The sequence below is a fragment of the Dendrobates tinctorius genome, unplaced genomic scaffold (genome assembly GCF_039654945.1).
Source record: "Dendrobates tinctorius isolate UK_male_01 unplaced genomic scaffold, ASM3965494v1 ptg000024l, whole genome shotgun sequence".
NCBI lineage: Eukaryota > Metazoa > Chordata > Amphibia > Anura > Dendrobatidae > Dendrobates > Dendrobates tinctorius.
Genome location: NW_027361692.1, coordinates 25,634,778 through 25,658,345, shown reverse-complemented (window position 1 = coordinate 25,658,345; position 23,568 = coordinate 25,634,778). Strand labels below are relative to the sequence as shown.

Sequence of the window (23,568 nt, the reverse complement as noted above, 5' to 3'; positions counted from 1 at the left end):
GCAATATTCCGCCTGAAGGCCTATTGTCCATACTGTAGGCAATCCCTAAATACTGACACTTAAAAGTGCAAAGCACATGGCAAAAAATCCTCATAATATAAGGACGTATTACTTCCATAGAAGAATCTATACTGGCCTTCTGTTACATCAATCAAGGAACCAAAACCCCTGCTGAGATGTGTTTGTCCGCGGCAAACTCTGGACTTAAATCCTGCATGGTTAAAAGGACTTTGGCAGAGATTGAAATTTACCCTTCAGAAAAAAACAAAAAAGAGAGCGAAATGGCAGCAGTTGGCGCCAGCCGGGTGAAGTGAGCAGGAGGTACCAGAAAAGGCATGGCTCTGTGAATGTGTTGCGCAGTTCCCATCTGAGCAAGCCGTTAAAAAGCATATCATGACGGCCAACAGAATTTTTCACAGATGCATGGTGTGTGGTAAGATGGCTGAAGACTTGGGCATTATTCAACTTCATATGAGCAGATTCCATGGTGGGGCAGATCTGAGTAATTTCCACTTCTGGTCCAAATATGTCCCATAGAACTGGTAAGAATGGAAGCCCCCCCCCCCCCCGAAAGCAGAACAGTAAAGAGGGGTCTCATGGCCAAACAGACCTACCCCATAGGTTAATATGGCTTTACATACTGCACTAGGTGAGTTGGGAGTCAAATTAAGGTCAGCAGTTTAGCAGTGGTAAGTGTCCACATGCAGTCCTGACCGGTTTTTACTGTTTTCTGGCGCCCTTTTTTGAATAAATTTCATTGGTGGATTCAGGTATTGGCGGGCACATTTAATCTATAAATATCCCTGTTCAACCATTATTTCCCTCATACCTGAGCAGTGTTGAAGAAAAGAAGATCCTACCCCACCCTCCCCCTTTTTTATTATGTTTGTCGTGATGTGATATTTGTGGGAAAATCGCCCCTTTTAAAGGGTGGATTGGATGGATTTTAAGGTAGTGATGATTATTTGATATTTTAAAAGCATTGGTTATAACTCTATTTTATGTAACCCTAAATAAAGCATCACGGCCATTTTCTTCCAAGCGTTCGTATTTCTGTGTTTTTATTTATGGGGAATTGGGTTTTGTGTTGCCATGGAACACATCATGATTCCCTCTTCCAATTGTCATGGAGGTCATTCCTTTTATTATGAAGATGATGTTTTGAAGCAGCCATCTATATCTACTAAGCCACAGATGGCTCCTATGCCACTGGAAGAAGAAATTCCAGCTGCGCCACCCCAGCAGTGTGCTAAAGGCTCGTGGCAATGCCAAATATGTAAAGAAATGTTTGATTCTGAGGAGACGGTTCAGCGACATTGCAAATCACTCTCCATACACCAATTCCACAAGTACATCTGTGACACCTGTAAGAAGTTTCATAAGCTAGAAACCTTACTCCACCACTGTCAAGGCCAATTTGATGATGTCAAGAACCATTGGTGCAAAGGCAACTGGCCTGAGTCATGGGCCTCAACATGCTGGGGACGCGATGCAGCTCTAATAGAGATTTTCACGTTAGTGGCTGCAGTCGAGCTCGTGGGTACCCAGTTAGAAAACATGAACATTAGATTTTTAACCAAATACCTGCGGATGGCAAAAAGCATAAACAGCATGTCTTCCTCTTCCCCTCCTTTACTCACTCTCTTGTGCCGCCTTTCGCTTCTATGCCTACAGCACATTTGGTGTAGGGCCAGGGTAACAGATGTAGATGATAAACTGGTTAACTCTCTGTTGTTTTCCGATTGGCAGGCTTTCAGACTCCTTCTCCCCATGGCACAGCCATTGGGCACCCGGTATCCTGCATCCCTTAGGGACACGGTGGCCAATCATTGATGCCTTTGATCTGCGCTTCCGTTACACCGGCTACTTGGTAAGTCTACGTTAAGTCGTGGGAGGAATGGTGCTCATTAATTCGTGGTAAGCCAGTCGACAGATGCGACCATGCGAGATGTGAGGTTTTGGTAGAATTTTTAAACCGGCCTAAACTAAGAGGCGCATCGTGTACATCTGCGCAACACAATTTATCAGGCTTAGTGTTCTTTTTCCAGCTAATGGGATGGGTGGACGTCACCAAATATTTTTTCATTAGACAGACAATTAAAGGCTGGATATGACTTCAACCTAGCCAGGAGTGTCGTTATCCTATTTCACTGAGCCTACTGCCCGATATTATAGCAATTTCCTTATCTGTGTGCAAGTCGCAATTCGAAGCTGCCCTGCTATCAGAAGCTTTCACTATCGCCTTTGTTGGGGCACTTCGCATTAGTGAGCTAGTGCTCCAGTCTAAATCAGTGGTGGAAGGCGGGTTAATCAGCGATGATTTAGTGATATGCAGCGACGCTCTGCTTTTTTTGGGGTTGCCGCAGCATTGCTATAAAATGCAATAACAGGTGATCAAAACATTGAATCTACCCCAAAATTGGATCAATAAAAATGTCTGCTTGACGCGCAAAAAATAAACCCTCACCCAGCCCCAGATCCTGAAAAATAGAAATGCTGCAGGTCTGGGAAAATGGCTTCTCCCCCCCCCCTCAAACTTTTGGATTTTTTTCTTCGCCATATAAATAAATAAATGAACCTAGACATGTTAGGTATTTGAGATCTCACAATGACCTGGAGAATCATAATGGCAGGTCAGTTTTAGCATATAGAGAACATTGTTAAAAATAAAAAAAAACCGTTGTGGAATTGCACTTTTTTTTGCAGTTTCACTGCACTTGGAATTTTTGTTCCTGTTTTCCAGTACACTATATGGTAGTATCGATGGTGTCGTTCAAAAGTACAACTTGTCCTGTAAAAAGCAAGATCTCGTACGGCCGTTTTGATAAAGAAATAAAATAGTTATGGCTCTGAGATGAAGGGAAGCCAAAAACAGAAATGGAAAATCTCAATATCAGGTAGGGGTTAGGAGACTGCCGACTGCCCAGTCGTGACAGTGATTTTCCTCATTCTCTGTCGTTATTTTCAATAGCGCTATTGAGAGGTGATAAGTCTAGTTGACACATGACCACCACTACACACTCAGTGTGACCACTCACTCATTCTGGAGATAGAAGGGAAATGGATGAGAATCTAGTTTGTGACTTCCTACTCGTGCTGGATAAGGAGCTGAAACTGGACAGTGTGTGTATAAATGATCTCTTTACCTTTCCATTGATAACTAGTGAGTGGGCTTACTTCTTGAAGTGCTGTTTTCACGTTTCCTTTTCTTCTAGGCTAAGTTGGCTGATGGCCATGAAACCCGCCTACCCTCGCTGCATATCCAAAGCTTTGCCTGTCCGAGCTGTTTTCTTCTGTTTTACCAAAGGGATGAATGCCTGAAACACATGTCTATGAAGAATCACTTCAAGCGAGCAATTGTCATAAAAGGTGTGCTGCCACAATGTCACATTTCACCATCACAGCTGGACGCCCATGGAAATGTTCATATTGTATTGTAATGTTCAATGCAAAGCTCATTGCATGTGAAAGGAATGATTACAAGGTAGAGGCTGCCCCATGGGTCGCACCCCGTCACTAGGAACACAGCTGAGAAGTGCGCCGTTCTTAGAATTGACAGGGACTTCTAGAGACAGTGAATATACTTTCATACAGTATATCCATACAGGTGGGCTTCCCAAAGGTCAGATCATTTGAGGATCTATTGGATCTCCAGACACTTCTGTGGTAGCAAATCTTATATTTTCCATAAGGCTCTGTTCAAAAAATAACAAATATGAAGCAGAACGATCTCACCCACATGTCAGAGCTGTGTGAGCGCACAGGGAAATATCACAGCACACTCTTCTGTGCTTCTTAGCATTCTGCATCCTGCGCACACTGGCAGAGCTGTGTGAGCGTCTCATACGTGGTGAACACTGGGGATGGAGAGGTTGGGGAACGCTTATGATGACCGGTACTGCGCATGCTCGGCCAGCTGATCAGCTACTGGCAGGACTGAATGGAATAACGCTAGGAGGCACACTCCAGAGGATGAAAGCTTTGGTTTTGACATTTACAATTATTTAAAATGATTCTCTAGTCAAAAATAACTTTTATTTTGACATTTTCTGCTTGGTTAAATGTATTCTTTATGGTGGCACAACCCCTTTAACAGGGCATTGTGGTGTTCGTCCTGGACATGGATGCTACCAGTTGAGGGGTGTGCTTAACACTCTGATACTGTCAGCACTAACTAGATAATATCAGACTGAGTAGTGATGTGCCCCTTTAATAAGGGGGATGGTAATTTACAGATTTTATTTTGATCCCAAATACTTTTGTGATAAACACTTTACAGTGGAACTGACAGGGCCCCTTTAGGCATTATAGCTTTAAGCTACCATTAATCTGTTTCATGATCTGATGTTTTTCAGATCTGCACATTAATCGCTTACCTTGTTGAGATATAGATAAATAGATTACAGCAGCTCAGTAACTAGCTGTTATTAATCTACAACTCCTAGCGTGCCCTCACGGCCCGTAGCTGTCACAGCATGCTGGTAGTTGCAGTTACTCAAAAGTTTGTTTGCTGTGCATATGGTGCTGTGGAATTCCTTTTAGGAGATCAGCGGTGAGTACATAGAGAACGTAGACGATTGCTTATTTTACAGCTCCTGCTTTCTGTGAGGTAAAACCAAACAGAAAATGTTTTGCCTCACAGAAAGAATCAGCAGTGATCCCGTGCTGTAATATCTGTATAATCTATCTTGCTTCCTCCCTGCCCAGAAAATGTGGTATGATCAGACCATGTCCCAGTACGGTCAGGGGAACAGTTCTGATCCTACCACAAGGGCACATTTATAATATTATCTCAGCACAGGAATGTTTTATTTTTTTATTTTTTTTTAATTTGTTTATTGAACCAACGGTAGGAAATACAATATGCAAACTGACAGCAATGAAAATATCATGTAACACACACATATCACAGAGCATCAATGTCAAACAACATGTATACCAACTGTGCATAGAATAAAACATACTGTCAATTGCCTACATTAGTCTATGTATTTTTATTCAAATAATAGAGCCTGCCAACTTCTAAAACATTACTACTACTACAAAACAACTATTTGCAGCCTATGTCTATGTTTAGCTCTTTATTATGCGATATCTCCGTCCTACAACGTGAGGTGAGAGGTGTTCCACCTCTCCCATATCTTCTCAAATTTGCCCGGGCACCCTCTGTTTTGGTAGAGCGTGCGTTCGTATGGTATAATTGAGTTCACCAATTCTACCCAGGTCCTAAGGGAGGGACCCGAACCCCCCATCCACCGCAGTGCCAACACTTTCCGTGCCATGAACAACGTCTCCCGTAAGAAAATCCCCATATAATGTCCCCATGTCTCATCATCCCACACCCCAAACAGACAAACCAATGGCTTAAGGGGAACAGGAATCTGTGCCAGGGAGGTTAATAATGACGTCACCTCTTTCCAATAGTGTGCTATAATCGGACATTGCCAAATCATGTGAATAAACTCTGCATCGGGTGCATGGCATCTCAGACACTCCGAAGATTGGAAACGGCCCATCTTAAAAAGTCGAGTCGGAGTCAAATATGATTGATTTATGATATAAAGTTGTATCATTCTATTGTTAATTGACGGAGATACCTTAGTTGGTGACTCCAGAATTTCCTCCCACTCCTCTCCCTGTGTATCAGGGATGAGCCTTCCCCATTTCCCCCTAACCAGGCATATGGCAGATTCCGTCCCCACCGATAGCATGTGTGTGTACAGAGAGGAGATGAGACCCTCGGGACCCAGTGACTTAAGAATGCCTCTCAAGGGTAGAGACGAAATAGCATTATTCATACCGATATTTCTCATATGCTATTGAAAGGCTGATCTTAATTGCAAATATCGGAAGAATTGTGACCTCGGGACATTGCACTTAACTTGCAGTTGTTCAAAAGATAATAATGTCCCACATTCATATATATCCCCTATCGAAGAGACATTGCATTGAGGCCAGAACTCGGCAGATGGGTGGGCAAGCAATGTCGGAAAATAACTATTATTCCATAAGGGCATTTCAGCTATGATATCACTAAATCCAACCACCCTCTTAATCTGTCTCCACACTAGTCTTGCCAGACGAAGCATGGGCAGCAGACGTGGAACTTTTACTTTTTCCATCTCCAAGAACCCCAGCGGGCAATCAGCACGTGCGGCATGAAGCAGATGACTCTCAGATATAGGAAGACAATTACCAGGCATCCACTTATTTATAGCTCTTGCCTGTCCCACCAGATAATATAGAAAAAAATCTGGTAGCGCTGCTCCCCCCCTTTTTTTGGCCTTTGTAGGGTGGATAACTTAAGTTTTGGCCTGGTTATCCCCCATATGAAAGACGTAATTTGGGAATTCAAATTAGTGAGAAAAGATTTAGGCACTACCACAGCACTGTGTTGGAGAAAATAGCTGATCTTAGGGAGTAGTATCATTTTAATTAGATTAATGCGTCCAGCTACAGAAAGCGGGAGTTTGCTCCAAATCGTAAATTTAACCTTAACCATCTCTAGTAACGGATATACATTAAGTTGCAGATCAAGTGTGCTAGATTGAGAAATATGAACACCCAGATATTTAAAATGTGATACAATAGGCAACGGGGAGAGTGTCCCAAGTCTCGGCATCGGAGCATGAGAGAGAGGCATCAGAGCAGACTTCTCCCAGTTTATATACAGGCTGGAATATCTACTGAATTCATTTATAGTGGAAATCACCCCCGTCAATGTCTACTCCGCTTTATTCATAAATATTATATCATTGGCGTACAGGCCTATGGTGTCTACCCGATCTGCTATCTCTATACCCATAATATTAGGAGAAGTTCTCATACGAATTGCCAAAGCCTCTCTTGCAAGAGCAAAGAGGGCCGAGGAAAGGGGACACCCCTGACGAGTCCCCCTGTGCAAAGAAAGGGACTCGGAAACGGAGCTATTTACATTGACACGGGCTTTGGGTTTCATATATAACGTACTAACCCATTTTAAAAATCTATCTCCAAAACCGTATTTCTGCAAGAATGCATGGAGGAAAGGCCACTCAAGGGAGTCAAAGGCCTTGGCTGCATCCAGCGACGCCAATGCCCATCTGTTGTCCGGTATCAGGGAGCTATATTGAACCACCGATTGAACCCGTCTAATATTGATGGAGGTGTTTTTCCCAGGCATAAAACCAGTCTGGTCAGGATGTACAAATTCTAAAATAATTGAATTTAATCTAGTTGCAAAGATCTTCGTAAAAATTTTGTAATCTACGTTTACTAAAGATATGGGGCGATAAGATCCACAGTCCAGAGGGTCCTTCCCTTCTTTCTTAAGCACTATTATATTAGCTTCATAGAAGGACTCCGGTATGGTCCCCCCCCAAAATCCCCCGGAACACCGACAACAAAAGTGGCGCTAAAATCTCCCGGTATTTTCTGTACAGCTCAATAGGAAACCCATCTGGCCCAGGGGCTTTCCCAGAGGCCATATCCCTCATGGCATCTTCTATCTCTTCCAGAGTGAACTAAGCATCCATAAAGGCCCGCTGAGAAGCACTTAGTGTGGGAAACGCTATATCTGATAGATAGTCTAGACACCCCTGGCTACCAATGTCGCTTTTCGAACTGTACAGTGAGCTATAATAATCATGGAAACATCCCATTATTTCTTCCGTCGAGGATACCACTGCACCGTCTGAGCTGCGGATCTGTAATATTGTGTTAGTTATATTGTGCTGCCGCACCAAATAGGCCAGAAATTTACTAGACTGGTTCCCTAGTTCAAAGTAGGATTGGCGGGTAAAGAATAATTTACGTTTGGACTTAGAGTCTATATGTTGAGTATATAATCTTTGGGCCGTCAACCACTTTACTCTATTACCACTAGTTTGATCAGATACGTAAGCGGCCTCCGACTCTTTCAATCTTTGTTCTATTTCGTCATCCTCCCCCGGCGTCAGCGGTTTAATGTAGGAGATCGTGGAAGACAGGCATCCCCTCAAGTACGCCTTAAGGGCGTCCCAAAATAAATTAACATTCCGGGGTTCAGGGTGAGAGGACACGAAAACATGTAACTGGTCAATTGTTCTGTCAGGTGACCTAATCAATTTCAGCCAGAAAGGATTTAATTTCCATGTTATCCTATCACTTGGCGGGCCATACCTGAGTTTGAGGATGATTGGGCTATGATCTGAAATCCCTCTGCTTCCATGTTCAATACTATCCACCCATAGTGCCAGACCACTAGATCCAAAAATGTCATCTATACGAGATAAGGAACGTCTAGTGGAGGAATGGCACGTATACTCCCTTGTTTCTGGGTGACGTGTTCTCCATAGGTCTAACCATGCACTACCTTCTATAAACTGTGGTAATTGGGACGTGACTGCCGATGGTATCCCACCCTGTGTCCCACCATCCAGTCTCAGTCTGTCTAGGCAATTATTCATCACCAAGTTAAAGTCTCCCATACAAATGACATCCATGTCTGGGTAATTCAAAACAAAACTCAATGCTTTCTGCAGAATTGACATACCAGCTGGAGGGGGATTATAAACACACAGAATGACATACTTCCTAGAGTTAATCAGTGCATACACGAATATGAAGCGCCCCTCCGAGTGTACAGTGTAAATGCGCCTCAGGGAATTATCACTCTAGATTACTGATACCCCATCTGTGGGGACAGAGAGCCTGCATCCAGTGATGGATCTCTTCATCAAAACTGCAGTAAATTAAATCAATTTTTATCTGCTGCAGATCTACCAGTTTTCTGCGTGTTGAGTTCTGTATAACCGCACACACCACACTGACAGCATTCTATGTTCATTGTGCATAGGCAGAAGGCTGCTAGTCACTTTGGTGGGACAGCAGGCTAACTAGCCCTCCAGTTATAGCATGCTGATAAAACAGTGATTTTATAAAACCTACTCTAAGCATCCCAATAAGAATGCTGGAATCAGTGTCTCTGTCCTATTCAGTTACTGAGCTCAGCAGCTCATGCATTGAGCTCAGCATTGCGCACTGTCAAGCACTGAGCGCGCGCTGTTCTTGTGATGTCACCCCTCTAATCCCAACACTGGGGTTACGGCAGTTTAATTTATATACAGTACTTTACACACTTTGGGGACCATTTTGTCAAATCTAGACATTTCCTTTTAATATGCCTAAATATTTTGTATACCTCATTGGTAAAAGTGTATTGTCAATCTGTCATAATGTGTTTTTTTTTTCCTTTTTTTTTTTTATATTCAGGCTATGTGCCCACGTAGCGTTTTAAAACGCTCACTCAAAACCGGACTCCTTCCCAGAAATCGCGCGTTTTTTTCCGCACGATTTCACCATGATTATGATCGCGATTTTGCCGCGATTTTCGCGTGCGATATTCAAGCACTTTCCAAGCGATTTGAAGCATCGCTTGGAAAGTGATTGACAGGTTGGTCACACTCGTCAAACATAGTGTTTGACAAGTGTGACCAGGTTTTTACTATTGAGGCCGCCTATGCGGCATCAATAGTAAAAGATAGGATGTTAAAATGCTAAAAAAAAAATAAAAAAATCGGGGTATATTTACCTTCCGGCGTCCCACGCTGCCATCCCGGGCCTCAGCGTTCCCAGTAATGCCTTGCGAGACCTGTGATGACGTAGTCTCGCGTTGCTATAGCGATCTCGCGAGACCGCTGGAGTCACGCGAGACTACGTCATTACAGGGCCTTGCCGCAAGGCATTACTGGGAACGCTGAGGCCCGGGATGGCAGCGCGGGACGCCGGAAGGTAAATATACCCCGATTTTTTTTATTCTTTTTTTTACAGGGGTATGGTACCCAGGGCCTGGAGGACAGTCTCCTCTCCTCCACACCGTGGGTACCAACCACACATGAGACGCTTTACTTCCCGCATGGTGGGCATAGCCACATGCGGGAAGTCAGCGATTCTCATGCATTCCTATGGGTGCGGAATCGCGGCAATTCTTTGCGATTCTGCACAAAAGAATGAGCATGCTGCGATTTTTTTCCGCGATGCAATTCCGCCACGGAAAAAAGCGCAGCATTAGCACAGCATGTGCAGAATGCCATAGGAATGCATGGGGGGCGTTCTGTACACGATTTTTAAACGTTTTCGCGCCGAAAATCGCGGCAAAAGCGCTTAAAAATCGCTACGTGGGCACACAGCCTTAAAGTTGTTCATTTTAGAACCCAGTGCAGAAAATCTGGTCCCGTCTCCATTTCTGATAAAAGCATAGCAGATATGGCTGCAATATTCAAGGCCTATTGTCCATATTGTAGGCAATCCCTAAATACTGACACTTAAAATTGCAAAGCACGTGGCAAAAAATCCTCATAATATAAGGACGTATTACTTCCATAGAAGAATCTATACTGGCCTTCTGTTACATCAATCAAGGAACCAAAACCCCCGCTGAGATATGTTTGTCCGCAGCAAACGCTGGACTTAGGGTACCGTTACACCTGACGCAGTCAGGATCGCTGGTGCATCGCTAGGTGGTCGCTAGTGAGCTGCCACTCAGGCAGATCTCACCAGCGACATCGCTGGGGACGGGGATCGCTACTTACCTGTCAGACGCGGCGATCCTGCGCCCTCCCGCCCGCGTCCACGCGTCGCTCGTCGTCACAGCAGGAAGCGCCGCAGGAAGTGACCGACGAGGAATGGTCCAGCAGCTTCTCGCGCGATCAGCGATTACCAGCGGGGGAGCCGGTCGGAGGTAATTATCACATGCAGCGATATCGCTAGCAATATCGCTGCAACGTCACAAAATCGGTGACTTTACAGCGATATTGCTAGCGATATCGCAGTGTGTAACGGGGGCATTAAATCCTGCATGTTTAAAAGGACTTTGCCAGAGACTGAAACTCACCATCCGGAAAAGTACAAAAAAGAAAGCGAAATGGCCGCAGCTGGCGCCAGCCGGGTGAAGAGTGAGCAGGAGGTGCTAGAGAAGGCATGGCTCTATGAATGTGTTGCGCAGTTTCCATCTGAGCAAGCCGCTAAAAAGCATATCATGACGGCCAACAGAATTTTTCACAGATGCTTAGTGTGTGGTAAGATGGCCGAAGACTTGGGCATTATTCACCTTCATATGAGCAGATTCCATGGTGGGGCACATCTGAGTAATTTCCGCTTCTGGTGCCAAATATGTCACATAGAGCTGGTAAGAATGGAACACGTCATGATTCACCTTTCCAATTGTCATGGAAGTCATTCCTTTTATTATGAAGATGATGCTTTGGAGCAGCCATCTACATCTACTAAGCCACAGATGACTCATGCCACTTGAAGAAGAAATTCCAGCAGCACCACCCCAGCAGTCTGCTAAAGGCTCGTGGCAATGCCAAATATGTGAAGAAATGTTTGATTCTGAAGAGACGGTTCAGCGACATTGCAAATCACTCTCCATACACCAATTCCCCAAGTACATCTGTGAAACCTGCAAGAAGTTTCATAAGCTAGAAACCTTACTCTGCCACTGTCAAGGCCAACATGATGGAGATGTCAAGATCAAGTATTTCTGTGGCCTCTGCGAAGATCTCTACTTTGATGAAGAAAGTGATTTTCTTACCCACTACAGTATGATACCTTCCATGGCTTGGATAATGGGTATGTTCCAAATCAGGCCCAGTCTCCTTTAAAAAGTCTTGAAGCTCCACCTTCCAGCCCTGCAGTGGCGGAGAACCGCCTGGCATGTGGCTGTCTTCCTGAATATATCGTTAAAGCAATTAGGAGAACGGGACTCACGCCAATGCTTGGCTAAGCTCTTCAAGAAAGGAAAACTCTGGTACCGCTGCAATTCCTGCTCAGATACTGACCAGACATTTGAAGGCATAAGGAGCCATTTTTGTGAAAGAGAGAAACAATCCAGCGACAATAATTTTGTTATAAAGTGCAGCATTTGCCCAAAGTTGTTCACCGATGTTGATGGTGCCCAAAGTAATTTTCGTCAAAAGCACTGTTTCCTGGAGAAATCTCACATCAGTATCAAGCCTCGGGAATCCAAGAATGAGGTGTTTAACTTCACAGTGAGTGCTTCTGTTACTAAGAAGTCATTGAAGATGGAGCATGCGCCTACCAAAAAGTTATATTATGAAGTGCTTGCTAGATCTGTAGAGGTCCATGAAGATAAGCCAGGGTCATCCTCTGTAAACATTGGAAATGGAACAGAGTTTATGGATTTTATGGATCTCCACGATATCCTTTCCTGCTTCTACAATCGTATTATATAACCAGATTATGTCAGCTCTCATGTTTATGTTATCGCTTTCTTTTCCTTAACCTACCACCACAGCATGGACTATTCTGCCCAAGGAATCGTCTGCCTCTCACTGAGCTCACTTGAACTGAGATTTCTGGATTCTCTTCTTTGATTTTGATCACCGATCGACGTTATTTTTTTAACTTACACAGTAATCTTTGATGAAAATTTGTTTTGACATATGTGCATTAACATGTTTTGATCATTGTCAAATTTGAACATTTTGCTCTTATTTTTGTCTTTGTGTAAATACTTTAGAAAATCATCTATGAAAACATTGCTTTGATGAAGGTGCATTGTGCGACCGAAAACGTTCAAGCTTTTGTTTTTCGGATGCCCACAAAATAAAGGATCTGTTAAAAACGCTCCACAGTTTGAGTGCCACATTGTTTCAAGTTCTTTCTGTTACTAAGAAGTCATTGAAGATGGGAAATGCGCCTACTAAAAACTTACATTATGAAGTGCTTGATAGATCTGTAGGGCTCCATGAAGATAAGCCAGGGTCATCCTCTTTAAACAATGGAAATGGAACAGAGTTTATGGATTTTATCCCTGCAGAAAAGGTATCTTAGGTTTCATTTTATCACATAAATATATATATTTTAATTTTAGAACGTTGAAAAATTATCAAATATATCAATTTTTCTTTGAAAATATTTAATATAGCTTGCAGTATATTTGTTTTCCAGCTCCATAACATCAATTTAAAGTATATATTTTTATTTATTGATTGATTTATTTTTAAAGTTGATAAAAAATACTAAAAAAAAGTACTTCTGAATGCACACCAGATGATGTCTTCATATCTCAGGAAATAACACTGAGAAGTCTTACATTTACTAGAATATAAGCATTAATGGCATTTCTTGGTGGCAGTCCCCATTCATTTTATCAGATTTGCTTCCTTTTGTTTTTTCCGTTGATAGCTCCATCAGTTACGGAATATTCTTTTCTTCTCATTGGTCTGCGGAGCCTTGCCCTAAAGAGTGGTTCCTGAATCGCGTGACAGGAATCGTAATGGTCTTAGAGCTATTTTGCATTCTTTTGGGCATTCATTTATGGGGCTCCATGATTTCTAACTCTAGGGTAACCGTGTTATCCTCTGACAAAGGTGTCTTATTTTCAATTAATACACTGTCGTCAAAGAATGCTATGGCTGCCAAAATTTTGAGGCAATTAGTGTTAGTTTGTCTGAAATTTAATATTTGGTTAAAAGCTAAATTCGGTACTAGCAAATTTGCTTTAACTGCTAATTTTCTTTGTCTCCAGCAGTGGTCCATGTTTCATCAAAATGTTCCAGGCGCAGACTTGGAAGCAACGCCTTGACCCTAATCTCTTTGGGACATACCGATAATTTAATTCCTTATTTTATTGAACATTTTTTAGCTGAACGATCATGGGCCCACTGTTCGGCCGCATGGAATCAATGGGTAAATTTTTGTGATATGAATAATTTTGATTTTACAATTTCAAGTCCTGTTTCTGGTTTGAAATTTTCTGAATTTTTAATAGATAAAGGTTTTTCTTATTCCTCATTGGCAAAAGTGTTTGTAGGAGAATCCTTTTTCTTGAAATTAATGGGAAAAAACTCATTAACGGGTCTGTTTCCTGTGAAATAGTTTCTTAAGGGTTTTAAGCGAAGCAATTTTAGGCCAGATAATCGTTGGCCTATCACTCTAAAGGGGGTTTTATACTAAGCGATATCGCTAGCAATATCGCTAAAACGTCACTGGTTTTGTGACGTTATAGCGATATTGCTAGCGATATCGCTAAGTGTGATACTTACCTCCGACCGGCTCCCCCCGCTGTCCATCGCTGATCGCGCGAGAATGTCCGGCTCCATTTCTCGTCGGGCGCTTCCTGCTGAGACTTCCTGCTGTGACGTCCAGCGACGCGTGGAGGCGGGCGGGAGGACGCAGGATCGCTGTGTGTGAATGGTAAGTATCGTGCGCTGCGTCGCTGCTGCATCGCTGTGAGGTCTTTCTGTATGAAAGCTCACTAGCGATCATTTAGCGATGCACCAGCGATCCTGACCGGGTCGGATCGCCGGTCGGATCGCTGGTGCATCGCTAAATGTAAAAGGGCCTTAAGTTTGTTGAAAGACTTGTGTTTGTCAGTTAAGAAGGTTTGCTTTATTTTCCACTGCTTTCTCATTCACATTTTTTGGGGCACTTAGGATTAGTGAGCTGGTTTCTAAGAAGAAATAAGATCCTTCAGGGCTTTTGCTTTCGGATGTAAAGCTATAGGAGTCGTATGATACTTTATTTATGTGCAAGTCTAAAACTGACCAAATCGTTAGAGGGGCCTGTTTAAAATTAGAATCCAATGCTGATCCAGTGGTTTGTCTTGTGTCTTGCATTAGAAAGTGGCTTCAGAGACGGCCTAGTGTCTCTGGCCCTTTATTTATCCATACAGATAAATCTCCTGCAACAATTTTCCAGTTTAACTTGTTGTTAAAGAAATGTCTGCGCATTTTGGGGAAAAGCGACCTTAATGTAACATCCAATTCCTTTCGTGTAGGAGCGGCCACAGAGGCTTCTAGAGCTGGATTATCCAATTCCTGTATCATGGAGCTGGGTGGATGGGATTCTTCTAGGTTTAAATTGTATGTTCGACATGAATTATATGATTACTAATTGTTATAATTCAATTTTCAGGTCCACTTACAGTTTGGATAATCGGGCACTCCTTTATTTTCTGGGCACAGAAGAGAGCCAGCCTTCGTTCTTATTCTGAGAATTTATCTTTTAATCCACTCTGTGTGCGAATCTACTGGCATGGCATGCGTGGTATGAAATGGTCTTCTTTTCTTTCAGAATGCAACAAACTTGACACTCAGATTCCTAAACCTGATTTAATTATTTTCCATTTAGGTGGGAACGATCTTGGGAAGATCAAAATCTTAGACTTGTTAGCTTATATGAGATTAGACATGTGTAATCTTAGGCAACATTTCCCTGAAACATATTTTGTTTTTTCTGAGATTGTTCCCAGGCTGGCATGGAAAGACACTAAACTTTATTTTTTGGAAAAGATACGGAAAACGGTGAACAGGGGTATAGAAAGATTTTTGCCTTTAATTCATAGCTTTTCTTTCAGGCACATAGATTTGGAAGACTTTTTACCTGGAATCTATAGATCTGATTTAGTCCATTTGTCGGATATAGGCCTAGATATTTTCAATTTGGGATTGCAATCAATGGTTGAGAAGTGGCTGGGTGGACCACGTCTTAGGAAGTCATAGCTTGTGAGAAAATCGCCCCTTTTAAAGGGTGGATTGGTTGGATTTTAAGGTAGTGATGGTTATTTGATATTTTAAAAGCATTGGTTATAACTCTATTTTATGTAGCCCTAAATAAAGCATCACGGCCATTTTCTTCCAAGCTTTAGTATCTCTGTGTTTTTATTTATGGGGAATTGGGTTTTATGTTGCCATGGAACACGTCATGATTCCCCCTTCCGATTGTCATGGAGGTCATTCCTTTTATTATGAAGATGATGTTTTGGAGCAGCCATCTACATCTACTAAGCCACAGATGACTCCTATGCCACTGGAAGAAGAAATTCCAGCAGCACCACCCCAGCAGTTTGCTAAAGGCTCGTCGCAGTGCCAAATATATGAAGAAATTTTTGATTCTGAGGAGATGGTTCAGCGACATTGCAAATCACTCTCCATACACCAATTCCACAAGTACATCTGTGACACCTGTAAGAAGTTTCATAAGCTAGAATCCTTACTCCGCCACTGTCAAGGCCAATTTGATGGAGATGTCAAGAACCATTGGTGCAAAGGCAACTGGCCTGAGTCATGGGCCTCAGCAGGCTGGGGACGCGATGCAGCGCTAATAGAGATTTTCGCATTAGTGGCTGCAGTCGAGCTCAGGGGTACCCAGTTAGAAAACATGAACATTAGATTTTTAACCAAATACCCGTGGATGGCAAAAAGCATAAACAGCATGCCTTCCTCTTCTCCTTTAGTCGCTCTCTTGCGCCGCCTTGCACTTCTATGCCTACAGCACAACATTTGGTGTCGGGCCAGGGTAACGTTGGATGTAGATGATAAACTGGTTAACTCTCTGCTGTTTTCCGATTGGCAGGCTTTCAGACTCCTCCCCATGGCACAGCCATTGGGCACCCGGTGTCCTGCATCCGTTTGGGACTCGATGGCCAAACGTTGATGCCTTTGATCCACGCCTTGGTTACACTGGCTTCTTGGCAAGTCTACGGTAAGGCGTGGGAGGAATGGTGCTCATTAATTCATGGTAAGCCAGTCGACAGATGCGACCGTGCGAGATGTGAGGTTTTGGTAGAATTTTTAAACCAGCTTAAACTAAGAGGCGCATCGGGTACATCTGCGCAGCACAATTTATCAGGCTTAGAGTTCTTTTTCCAGCTAATGGGATGGGTGGACATCACCAAATATTTTATCATTAGACAGGCCGTTAAAGGCTGGATATGACTTCAACCTAGCCAGGAGTGTCGTCCTCCTATTTCACTGAGCCTACTGCGCGATATTAAAGCAATTTCCTTATCGGTGTGCAAGTCGCAATTCGAAGCTGCCCTGCTATCAGCAGCTTTCACTATCGCCTTTGTTGGGGCACTTCGCATTAGTGAGCTAGTGCTCCAGTCTAAATCAGCGGCGGAAGGCGGGTTAATCAGCAATGATTTAGTGATATGCAGCGACGCTCTGCTTTTTTTGGGTTGCCGCAGCATTGCTATAAAATGCAATAACAGGCGATCAAAACATTGTATCTACCCCAAAATTGGATCAATATAAATGTCAGCTCGGCGCACAAAAAATAAACCCTCACCCAGCCCCAGATCCTGAAAAATAGAAATGCTACAGGTCTGGGAAAATAGCTTTTTTTCCCCCCCCTCAAACTTGTGTATTTTTTTGTTGCCATATAAATAAATAAATGAACCTAGACATGTTTGGTATTTCAGAACTCACAATGACCTGGAGAATCATAATGGCAGGTCAGTTTTAGCATATAGAATACATTGTTAAAAACCATTGTGGAATTGCACTTTTTTTTTGCAGTTTCACCTCACTTGGAATTTTTGTTCCTGTTTTCCAGTACACTATATGGTAGTATCGATGATGTTGTTCAAAAGTACAACTTGTCCTGTAAAAGCAAGATCTCGTACGGCCGTGTTGATAAAGAAATAAAAATGTTATGGCTCTGAGATGAAGGGGAGTCAAAAACAGCAATGGAAAATCTCAAGATCAGGAAGAGGTTAGGAGACTGCAGACTGCCCAATCGTGACAGTGATTTTCCTCCAATCTCTGTCGTTATTTTCAATAGCGCTATTGAGAGAAGCTGATGAGTCTAGTTGGCACATGACCACTACTACACACTCAGTGTGACCACTCACTCATTCTGGAGATAGAAGGGAATAGTGTTGTTAAGGGAAATGGATGTGAAACTAGTTTGTGACTTCCTACCCGTGCTGGATAAGGAGCTGAAACCGGACAGTGTGTGTATAAATGATCTCTTTACCTTTCCATTGATAACTAGTGAGTGGGCTTACTTCTTGAAGTGCTGTTTTCACGTTTCCTTTCTTCTAGGCTAAGTTGGCTGATGGCCATGAAACCCGCCTACCCTCGCTGCATATCCAAAGCTTTGCCTGTCCGAGCTGTTTTCTGCTGTTTTACCAAAGGGATGAATGCCTGAAACACATGTCTATGAAGAATCACTTCAAGCGAGCAATTGTCATAAAAGATGTGCTGCCGCAATGTCACATTTCACCATCACAGCTGGACGCCCATGGAAATGTTCATATTGTATTGTAATGTTCAATGCAAAGCTCATTGTATGTGAAAGGAATGATTTCAAATCAGAGGCTGCCCCATTGGTCACACCCCGTCACTAAGCACACCACTGAGAAGTGCGCCGTTCATAGAATTGACAGGGACTTCTAGAGACAGTGAATATACTTTCATACAGTATACCCATACAGGTGGGCTTCCCAGAGGTCAGATCATTTAACCCCTTCACCCCCAAGGGTGATTTGCACGTTCATGACCGGGCCAATTTTTACAATTCTGACCACTGTACCTTTATGAGGTCATAACTCTGGAACGCTTCCATGGATCCCGGTGATTCTGACATTGTTTTCTCGTGACATATTGTACTTCATGTTAGTGGTAAAATTTCATTCAAATAACTTGCGTTTATTTGTGAAAAAAATGGAAATTTGGCAAAAATTTTGAAAATTTTGCAATTTTCCAACTTTGAATTTTTATGCCCTTAAATCACAGAGATAAGGCACACAAAAAACTTGATAACTAACATTTCCCACATGTTTACTTTACATCAGCACAATTTTGGAACCAAAATTTTTTTTTGTTAGGAAGTTCTAAGGGTTAAAAGTTGACCAGCGATTTCTCATTCTTACAACACCATTGTCATGGTCCAGTCCGGAGTTTATCTTCTGCTGTCTTCACTCCGGACTGGTCATGCGGGGGTTAATCTCCTCAGCCTCGTTCTGGAGCTAGCTGGGCTATTTCAATCCCTCACAGCCTGCTGACCAGTGTTAGTGATAGCTCAAGCTTGCAGTTTAGAGCCGCTGACCCTTGTACCCTGGTGATCCTCCTGCCTTGGACTGATATTCACGTGTATGACCCGGACTGATTTCTGACCCCGTCTCTTGGTGTTTGTTTCTGCTGTTACTTTCCCTCTCTGGCATCTGACTCCCTGGCTTGTACCCCGACCACGTATTTCGTCTCACGTTTTGGACCCTGTACTCATGTTCTGGCTTTCTGACTCTCGGCTCTGGTATTTTGACTACGTGTATTGCTGCTCCTTCTGGTACGTCTGCTCCTGTTAGTTTTTGACTCGGTTCGTCTGACTATTCTCTCTCATTACCTGTGGCACCTGTGCTGTTGCTCAGGGTTGCTGCTCTTAGTGTATAACCTCTCTTCCCTCACCAGCTCCCCCTGGTGGAGGTTTCACTACAACCATTTTATTTTTAGGACCACATCACATTTGAAGCCACTTTGAGGGGTCTATATGATAGAAAATACCCAAAAGTGACACCATTCTAAAAACTGCACCCCTTAAGGTGCTCAAAACCACATTCAAGAAGTTTATTAACCCTTTAGGTGCATCACAGGAATTTTTTTGAATATTTAAAAAAAAAATGAACATCTAACTTTTTTCACAAAAAAAACCTTCAGGTTCAATTTTTTTTATTTTACCAAGGGTAACAGGAGAAATTGGACTGCAAAAGTTATTGTGCAATTTGTCCTGAGTACGCTGATACCTGATATGTGAGGGGGAACAACTGTTTCGGTGCATGGCAGAGCTCAGAATGGAAGGAGCGCCGTTTGACTTTTTCAATGCAAAATTGGCTGGAATTCAGATCGGACGCCATGTCACGTTTGGAGAGTCCCTGATGTACCTAAACAGTGGAAACCCCCTACAAGTGACCCCATTTTGGAAACTAGACCCCCCAAGGAACTTATCTAGATATGTGGTGAGAACTTTGAACCCACAAGGGCTTTACAGAAGTTTATAACGTACAGCGGTACAATTAAAAAATCATATTTTTTCCACAAAAATGATCTTTTCACCCCAATTTTTATTTTCCCAAGGGTAACAGGACCCTAAAAGTTATTGTGCAATTTGTCCTGAGTATGCTGATACCCCACATGTGGGGGTAAACCACTATTTGGGCGCATGGCAGAGCTTGGAAGGGAAGCAGCGCCATTTGACGTTTTTGGCTGGAATTGAGATCGGACACCATGTCGCGATTGGAAAACCCCTGTACCTAAACAGTGGAAACCCCCCACAAATGACACCATTTTGTAAACTAGACCCCCCAAGGAACTTATCTAGATGTGTGGTGAGCACTTTGAACCCCCCAGTGCTTCACAGAAGTTTATAACGCCCGGGCGTGAAAATAAAAAATTCGTATTTTTTCCACAAACATGATCTTTTAGTCACCATTTTTTTTTATTTTCCCAAGGGTAACAGGAGAAATTGGACCCCAAAAGTTGTTGTCCAATTTGTCCTGAGTATGCTGATACCCCATATGTGGGAGAAAACTACTGTATGGGCACACGTCGGGGCTCAGAAGGGAAGTAGTGACGTTTTGGAATGCAGACATTGATGGAATGGTCTGCGGGTGTCATGTTGCCTTTGGAGAGCCCCTAATGTACCTAAACAGTGGAAACCCCCACAAATGACCCCATTTTGAAAACTAGACCCCCTAAGGAACTTATCTAGATGTGAGGTGAGCACTTTGAACCCCCAAGGGCTTCACAGAAGTTTATAATGCTAGGGCATGAAAATAAAAAAATCGTATTTTTTCCACAAACATGATCAATTAGTCCCCAATTTTTTCATTTTCCCAAGGGTAACAGGAGAAATTGAACCCCAAAAGTTGTTGTCCAATTTGTCCTGAGTACGCTGACACCCCATATGTGGGAGAAAACTGCTGTATGGACACACGTCAGGGCTCGGAAGGGAAGTAGTGATGTTTTGGAATGCAGACTTTGATGGAATGGTCTGCGGGTGTCATGTGCGTTTGGAGAGCCCCTGATGTACCTAAACTATTGAAACTCCCCACAAGTGACCCCATTTTGGTCACTAGACCCCCCCACGGAACTTATCTAGATGTGTGGTGAGCACTTTGAACCCCCAAGTGCTTCACAGAAGTTTATAACACTCGGACGTGAAAATAAAAAAATCATTTTTTTCCACAAAAATGATATTTTTGCCCCCAATTTTTTATTTTCCTAAGGGTAACAGGAGAAATTGGACCCCAAAAATTGTTTTGCAATTTGTCCTGAGTAGGCTGATACCCTACATGTGGGGGTAAAACACTGTTTGGGCGCATGGCAGAGCTTGGAAGGGAAGGAGCACCATTTGACTTTTTCAACTCATAATTGGCTGAAATTGAGATCAGACGCAATGTTGCATTTGGAGAGCCCCTGATGTGCCCAAACAGTGGAAACCCCCAATTCTAACTCCAACCCGAACCCCAACACACCCCTAACCCTAATCTCAGCCCTAACCCTAGCCCTAACCCTACCCTAACCCCAACCCTAGCCCTAACCCTAATGGAAAAATGGAAATAAATACATTTTTTTTATTTTATTATTTTTCCCTAACTAAGGGGGTGATAACGGGGGGTTTGATTTACTATTTATGGCGGTTTTTATGTTTGGCAGCTGTCGCACGCTAAAAGACGCTTTTTATTGTAAAAATAGTTTTTGCGTCACCACATATTGAGAGCTATAATTTTTCCGTATTTTGACCCACCGAGTCATGTGAGGTCTTATTTTTTGCGGGATGAGTTGACGTTTTTATTGGTACCATTTTCGAGCACGTGACATTTTTTGATCGCTTTTTATTCTGATTTTTGGGACGCAGAATGAACAAAAACCAGCGTTCCATGAATTTCTTTTGGGGGGGTGCGTTTACACCGTTCCACGTGCGGTAAAATTGATAAAGCGGTTTTATTCTTCGGGTCAGTACGGTTACAGTGATACCTCATTTAGGTCTTTTTTTATGTTTTGTCGGTTTTATGCAATGAAAACTATTTTATATAAAAAATAATTATTTTTGCATCGCTTTATTCTGCGAGCTATAACTTTTTTATTTTTTCGCTGATGATGCTGTGTGGTGGCTCGTTTTTTGCGGGACAAGATGACGTTTTCAGCGGTACCATGGATATTTATATGCGTCTTTTTGATCGCGCGTTATTACACTTTTTGTTTGGCGGTATGATAATAAATCATTATTTTTTGCTTCGTTTTTTATTTTTATTTTTTAAGGGGTTCGCTAAAGGGGTTAACTAATGGGACAGTTTTATAGGGCGGGTCTTTACAGACGCGGCGATACCTAATATGTGTACTTTTATTGTTTGTTTTTTTTATTTCCAAAAAATGGATTTATTTGGGGGAATATTTTTTTTTTTCTAATTTATTTGGCGATTTTTTTTTTTTTTAATTATTTTAACACTTTTTTTTTTTTTTTTTTTTAACTTTATTAAATAGTCCCAAGTGGGACATCACTGTCCTGTGACAGATCGCTGATCTGTCACAGGCAGTGCCGAAGGCTTCCTCATGCCTGCGCTTTGCAGGCACTGAGGAAGCCAGCTTCCTGCAGGCCCCCGTCGCCATCTTGGATTCGGGGGCCTGCAGGAAAGGAGCCCCCCGCAGCAGCGCTGCACATTGCGGTGCCGTGGGGGGCTCAGGGAAGCACGGAGGGAGCCCCTTCCCTGCCGATGCTTCCCTTTAACCCCCGGTACACCGCGATCGTGTTTGATCACGGTGTGCAAGGGGTTAACGTGTCGGGGGCGGTCCGTGACCGCCCCTGACACATTGTGCCGGGTGTCAGCTGTGATAATCATGGATGGGATAGTACGTCTGATGTCAGAAAGGGGTTAAAGAAAAGTCCTTTAGCATTGCGGTGCTAAAAGCCATCAGCATATCTTTAATTAAAGTTCCTGAAGCAGGGAGATCTGTTGTAGGAAGTTGCTGTAATACTGCAAGAGATTTACAATTGTCCCCTCCAGAGTCCCCTTTCTCTGCAACATCTCTCTTGTTGTTCTGGGAGTGCAGGGGAGGTGTGCATTGCTGCATATCCATCCGCCGGCCTGCTGGAACTACATTTCCCTCGTGTCCCTCCGCGAGTGGGGGAAACCTAGATCCTGGTGATGGACCTGGACCCCGGAGGTGAGGTGGGTGTTGCCTCATCCTGCACCGCAGCGGTTGTCTTTGCTGGGCTCAGGGGCAGTGGAGAGGGGGACTCTCCCGAGGAGCAGGAGACTCTGCTTACTGAGGGGTCATCTTGCCTGGTATCCCTGTTGAAGAAAATCTCCAATTTGCTTTGGTTTTTGAGATTTCTCTTACCCCTTGTCATCTTGCCAGTGATCAGTGAGGATTCGGGCAGCTGGGTGGGTTGATTAACCCCTTAACGACCAGGGGTATTTTTCGTTTTGCATTTTCATTTTTCCTTCCCCTTCTTTCCAGAGCCATAACTTTTTTATTTTTCCGTTTATATGGCCATGTGAGGGCTTATTTTTTGCGGGACGAGTTGTACTTTTAAATGACACCATTGCTTTCACCATGTCGTGTACTCGAAAATGGGAAAAAAATTCCAAGTGCGGTGAAATTGCAAAAAAAGTGCAATCCCACACTTGTTTTTTCCTTGGCTTTTTTGCTAAGTTCACTAGATGCTAAATCTGACCTGCCATTATGATTCTTCAGGTCATTATGAGTTCATAAACACCAAACATGTCTATGTCCTCTTTTATCTAAGTGGTGAAAAAATATTCCAAAGTTTGCTAAAAAAAAAAAAAAAAAAGTTTGC

General features: G+C 43.0%; 1 long non-coding RNA gene and 1 pseudogene across 1 annotated transcript in view; one reads left to right on the top strand and one right to left on the bottom strand.

Moving 5' to 3' along the window:
- The window catches only part of LOC141084585 (uncharacterized), a 95,167-nt gene that overhangs the window by 17,884 nt on the left and 53,715 nt on the right, over positions 1-23,568 (bottom strand). The gene's annotated exons all lie outside the window — the stretch shown is intronic.
- On the top strand, positions 1,093-12,215 carry LOC141084590 (E3 SUMO-protein ligase ZNF451-like; annotated as a pseudogene).